The sequence below is a fragment of the Mesoplodon densirostris genome, chromosome 4 (assembly GCF_025265405.1).
Source record: "Mesoplodon densirostris isolate mMesDen1 chromosome 4, mMesDen1 primary haplotype, whole genome shotgun sequence".
Lineage (NCBI taxonomy): Eukaryota > Metazoa > Chordata > Mammalia > Artiodactyla > Ziphiidae > Mesoplodon > Mesoplodon densirostris.
Genome location: NC_082664.1, coordinates 130,047,625 through 130,053,956, shown reverse-complemented (window position 1 = coordinate 130,053,956; position 6,332 = coordinate 130,047,625). Strand labels below are relative to the sequence as shown.

General features: G+C 37.3%; 1 pseudogene; it reads left to right on the top strand.

Annotated features, from left to right (window-relative positions):
- The first annotated feature begins 4,730 nt into the window (after positions 1–4,730).
- LOC132487540 (large ribosomal subunit protein eL33-like) lies at positions 4,731–5,093 on the top strand (annotated as a pseudogene).
- Positions 5,094–6,332: the final 1,239 nt, after the last annotated feature.

The window sequence follows — 6,332 nt, the reverse complement described above, 5'->3', positions numbered from 1 at the left end:
CTCCAACTTTTTGGTTTCAGGACTCTCTTATCCTCTTAAAAATTATTGGAGATCCCATACCAAAGAGCTTTTGTTTATGTGGGTTACATCTATTGATATTTACTATATTAGAAATTGATACATTTTAAAATATTTATTAACTAATTTTAAAATAAACCCAGTACATGTGTTTTTTAAATTGAAGTATAGCTGATTTACAATATTGTGTTAAATTCCGCTGTACGGCAAAGTGATTCAGTTATACATATATATACATTTTTTAATAGTTTTTCATTATAGTTTACCATAGGATACTGAATATAGTTCTCTGTGCTATACAGTAGGACCTTGTTGTTTATGCATTCTATATATAATAGCTTACATCTGCTAACCCCAAGCTCTCACTCCATCGCTCTCCCAACCCTCTCCCCCTTGGCAACCACAAGTCTGTTCTCTATGTCCATGAGTCTGTTTCTGTTTCGTAGATAGGTTCATTTGTGTCATTTTTTTAGATTCCACATATGAATGATATCATATGGTATTTGTTTTTCTCTCTGACTAACTTCACTTAGTGTGATAATCTCTAGTTGCATTCACGTTGCTGCAAATGGCATTATTTCATTCTTTTTTATGGCTGAGTAGTATTCCATTGTATGTCTTCTTTATCCATTCATCTGTTGATGGACATTTAGGTTGTTTCCACGTCTTGGCTCTTGTGAACAGTGCTGCTATGAACATAGGAGTGCATGTATCTTTTTGGATTAGAGTTTCGTCTGGATATATGCGCAGGAGTGGGATTGCTGGATCATATGGTAATTCTATTTTTAGTTTTCTGAGGAACCGCCATACTGTTCTCCATAGTGGCTGTACCAACTTACATTCCCACCAACAGTGCAAGAGGGTTCCCTTTTCTCCACATCCTCTCCAGCATTTGTTATTTGCAGAGTTTTCAATGATGGCCATTCTGACGGGTGTGAGGTGGTACCTCATGGTAGTTTTGATTTGCATTTCTCTAATAATTAGCAATGTTGAGCATCTTTGCATGTGCCTATTGGCTGTTTGTATTTCTTCTTTGGAGAAAGGTCTATTTAGGTCTTTTGCCCATTTTTTGATTGAAACCCAGTACATGTTAACACAACATATTTTATGAAAAAGAATTATATATACTTGAAAATTTAGGGAGATGAGTGGCATTGTTTACATTTTGCAAATCCTTTACTGTCTGGCTTTAACAGAAGACAGCCTCATATAGATACATAATTGGAAATGGTAGGAGTATTTTAATGGCCTTTTCTGATAATTAGGTACATATCATGCAGCCTCCGGAAAACTCCTCTGCATATGCCTGACAGAATGAAAGTGAAAATTATTATGAAAATAGTTTTGACCCCACGGACCCCTGTGGGTCCTTGGATCACACTTTGAGAACTGTTGCCTGAGTGAAACTTACACATGTGAGCAAGGGATGTGCTAGGAGGGAAGGATGTGCTAGGTTGTTCACTGCAGCATTGCTTGTAATAGAAAAATCTGGAAACAACCCAAACATCATTCATCAGCAAGAGAATTAGTAAATGAATTACGGTTCATCCACACAATGGTGTATTTTACAGCAGTGAAAATAAGGCCTCTTTTCCTATCTTTGTACATAGGAAGTCTATGTATTAACAAAGTTCTTGCATTTTGACTGAGTAGCTCATTTGATTGGTGTAGACCAGAGTATAAATGAGGCCATGCGCAAAATAGGTATGTAAGAAGTGGGCAAACAATGAACAAACCCAAAGACTGAATGAAGAGGCAAAGCCAGAGTCATCTACCTTCCTGTTGTGACTTTGGTCATGTTAAATTCTCAGGCTTGAAGCCTTTTTATTTTCTGAAGCACTTGACTTTAGCCTAATGATTAAAAGCTAACTTCCTGTTTTAAAATGATATGTATGTCATGGCAAAGTAGCCTGCAAACAGTGGGACTTAATAAGCACAAGCTCACAGAGAATTCAGCAAATTTATAAAAGACCTTCTTTTTGGAAGTTTGAGAGCACAGGGCTAATACAAGTACATTTTGTGTTTAAAACTGAGCCTTCTTGCTGGAATAAAAACATTTCAAAGCAAAATCTTCCCACACATCTGATCCCCAGTTAAAGGGAAAAAGGAACAATTGAGAGCTTTATAGAGGCCAAACAGGCCACTGAAATGAAACTCATCAGCACAAAATCCTAAAGGTTGTAAGGAAGTAGACCCAGGATTCCTATGAATGGAATTGTTGCCCAAAGGGCTTCCCCCTCCACCACCACCGTCCTATCCCCTCCACACACACACACACACACACACACACACACACACACACACACACACACACGGGCTCTGTACAGTGTACTCTTTCAGATTAGAGGTGCAAGTGTTAGCCTTACAGTGGCCAGAGACGACCGAACTAAGAGGGGTTCATAAAGGATACACGTTGTATTTGTCTTTCAAACATACACTTATATTAACAGGTATTAAAACAGGGACACCTCGTATATCCAGAGGTCCTTACCCAGCAAACTTACTGGTCTTTTTTTTTTTGGCTGTGTCGGGTCTTAGTTCCAGCATGTGGGTTCTCTAGTTGTAGCACGTGGGCTCAGTAGTTGTGGCGTGGGCTTAGTTGCCCCATGGCACGTGGGATCTTAGTTCCCTGACCAGGGATCGAACCTGCGTCTTCTGCACTGGAAGGTGGACTCTTAACCGCTGGACTACCAGGGAAGTCCCCCAAACTTACTGGTCTTGAACATAGGGAGTTTTTTCCCCCAAAAGGTTTTCCCATTTTGTAGTATCCCTGTATTGCCCACCAGTTTTTTCCCTAGCTTAACTCCCAGGGAGCAGGCAGGCAGATATGGACCCACCAGGCAGGAGACTGGAGATTTCTTCTCATGTGAAACTTGCCCAAGGGAAATGGCTTAAGAGATTGACAGTTGAAGGTCACCTAAATAAACAGTGGGGTCTCTGCCTAGTTATCCTGCCTGAAGCCTTTTAATCAATAATCCTCTTCTCTCTCTCTCTCACTCACACACACACACACACACACACACACACACACACACACACACGGATTTTCCAATTAGCTTTTTCATGCTTCACTCTTAAATAAGGTTAATATTAATATAATATTAAATAAGGTAAAATTCAAATAATTGAGGAAAAGTCTCTAAAAGATAGCAGCTAATACACACAAAACAATGAACTCAAAGAAAATAGAGAAATACAGAAAAGAGGAGGAAAAAAGATATATTCTATGGTTAATCTTCAGGAAGAGAAAATAATGTATCCATGAAAAAAGAACAGGATGCTAAAAAAAAAAGGAGCATTTGTAAAACAATAAAGAGCCCTTGGGATTAAAAATATGACAGCTCAGTAAAAGAGAAGATAAAATTTAGGAAATCTCTCAGAAAGTAAATAAATAAGACCCCCCATAACTTTTTTGTTGAAATCTGGCATTTAAATGCACTTACTTTATCAATCAAAAATTATTTAGGAAGCCTTGGTTTAGGAGATCAATTTTTCAGTATTTCCTCCTCAATCAACATCTTCCACCCTCCATTTCTTGTGTTTTGACTTCCAAGAGTTACTTACTTCAAGTGTAGAGGTATTTTTATGGATGAGTCCATAAAGTCAAATGCTGGTGTCTGCCTAATAAGTAAAGTATAACTGACTAAGAAATAGATAAGCCAATAAAAAAGTCCAGAAACAGACCCAAGTATATATTTGAATGTAATGCTTGATAAAATTAGCATTTCAAATCAAAGGAGAAAGGAAGGGCTATTCAATAAATGGTACTGAGACAATTGACTAAACACCATTTTCCATTTGGGAAAGCCATTTAAATTATATTGCTACCTCACTCCTTACTCCAAAATAAGTTCCAGATGAATAAAAAACTAAACATGAAACCATAAAAGTATAGAAAGAAAATATAGGTGAATATGTTTATCATCTTAGAATGAGGAAGGCCTGTCTAAGCATGCCATGAAATATAGAAACTGTAAAGGCAAATACTGATAAATTTGAGTACTTAAAATTTTTAAATTTCTATAAAAGAATAAACATATTTAAAAGGCAAAATAAACTAATAAAAATAATTTCAACATGTATGATAGATAATTGGTTAATTTCCTTAATGTACAAAGTGTTCTCACAAATGAATAAGAAAAAAAAACCACCCAAATGTATCAGTCAGGATCCATTCAAAAAAACAGAAACCATGCTAAGTAATTCAAACAGGGAAAATTAATGCATCTGGTTACACGAATGTTGGAGGGTCAAGAGACAATTGGGTAATAGATTCAAAATTAATACCATAGAGAGCTCATAATGTTAATTTATAAAGAGCACCTACAAGTCAAAAAGAAAAAGACCAACAACTTCACATAAAAATGGTCAAAGTGTATGAAAAGGAAAGTCATAGTTAAGAAAATACAAATGGGGGACTTCCTTGGTAGTCCAGTGGTTAAGAATCTGCCTTCCAATGCAGGGGACTCGAGTTTGATCCCTGGTCGAGGAACTAAGATCCCACATGTGGTGGGGAAACTAAGTCTGCGTGCCATAACTACTGAGCCCATGTGCTCTACAGCCCACGCGCCACACCTACAGAGAAGCCCACACGCCGCAGTGAAAGATCCCGTGTGCCTCAACTAAGACCTGATGCAGCCAAATAAATTAATTAATTAGGGAGGTGTGTGGTGCTCCCGCAGCTGAACTTTGGGGGAAAATAAGTGGGGCCTGCTGGGAACAGGACTTCTAAAACGACAAATATGTCTGGAAGGCTGTGGTCCAAGGCCATTTTTGCTGGCTATAAGCGGGGCCTACGGATCCAGAGGGAGCACACAGCTCTCCTGAAAATTGAAGGTGTATATGCTCGAGATGAAACTGAATTCTATCTAGGCAAGAGATGTGCTTATGTGTACAAAGCAAAGAACAACAGAGTAAATTCTGGTGGAAAACCTAACAAAACCAGAGTAATCTGGGGAAAGGTAACTCGTACTCATGGAAACAGTGGCATGGTTTGTGCCAAATTCTGAAGCAACCTTCCTGCTAAGGGCATTGGACACGGAATCCATGTGATGCTGTACCCTTCAAGGATTTAAACTTACTGAAAAGTAAATAAATAAAAGTATGGATTTGTTCCCTTGTATTTTTGTTTAATTAATTAATTTATTTATTTTAAAAAAATACAAATGGGTTTTAACACATGAAAAGATGCTCAACCTCATTCAAAAGAAAATAAAAATTAAAACTATAATCAGATGATATTCTTCATTTATCATTTTGGAAAGATCAAAAGCCATTAAAAACAACAAGTACTGACTCAGAACCATCCAAAACAATTGAAGTGGAAAAAGCAAGTTGCAGAATGGTATGACAACTTGTGTCCCAAAAAAGGGAGAATAAGAATATATATTTACAATACATACAAGCACATATATAATAAACACTATATATGCACACACTATATATACACACACACATACATACATACATACAATAATAATCTCTGGAAGAGTAGAGAAGGAAAAGTGCTAATTGTTATTTTTGTCTGCAGGAAGGGGACCTGGAGAAAGGGGAACTTACTTTTACAGAATACCCTTTATTTATTTATTTGTATTGTGGTCAAATACATGTAACATAAAATTTACCATTTTAAATATTTTAGAGTGTACAGTTCAGCAACATTTAGTACATTCACAATGTTGTGCAGCCATCGCCACTATCTAGATACAGAACATTTTCATCACCCCAGCAGGAGACCCCATACTCATTAGCAGTCACTTCCCATTCGCCCTTTCCCCTAGACCCTGGCAACCACTAACCTGCAGATAAGAAAATCTCTATGGATTTGCCTCTTCTGGATATTTCATATAAATGGAATAATATAATACATGGCCTTTTGTGTCTGGCTTCTTTCAGTTAGCATAATGTTTCAAGGTCCATCCAAATAGTAGCATGTATAAGCACTTCATTCCTTTTTATGGCTGAATAATGTTCCACTGTATGAATATACCACATTTTGTTTATCTAGTGTCAGTTGACGACATTTGGGTTGTTTCCACTTTTTGGCTATTGTGAATAGTGCTGCTATGAACATTCGTGTATAAGTTTTTATTTGAACACCTATTTTCAGTTTGTGGAGGTATAGACCCAGGAGTGGAATTTCTGGGTCATATGATAATTACTGAAAACTCTGTAGTGACTTTTTTTAAATTAATTAATTTATTTATTTATATTTTGGCTGCATTGGGTCTTCATTGCTGCACGCATGTTTTCTCTGGTTGCAGCAAGCGGGGGCTACTCTTCGTTGCAGTGCGTGGGCTTCTCATTGCGGTGGC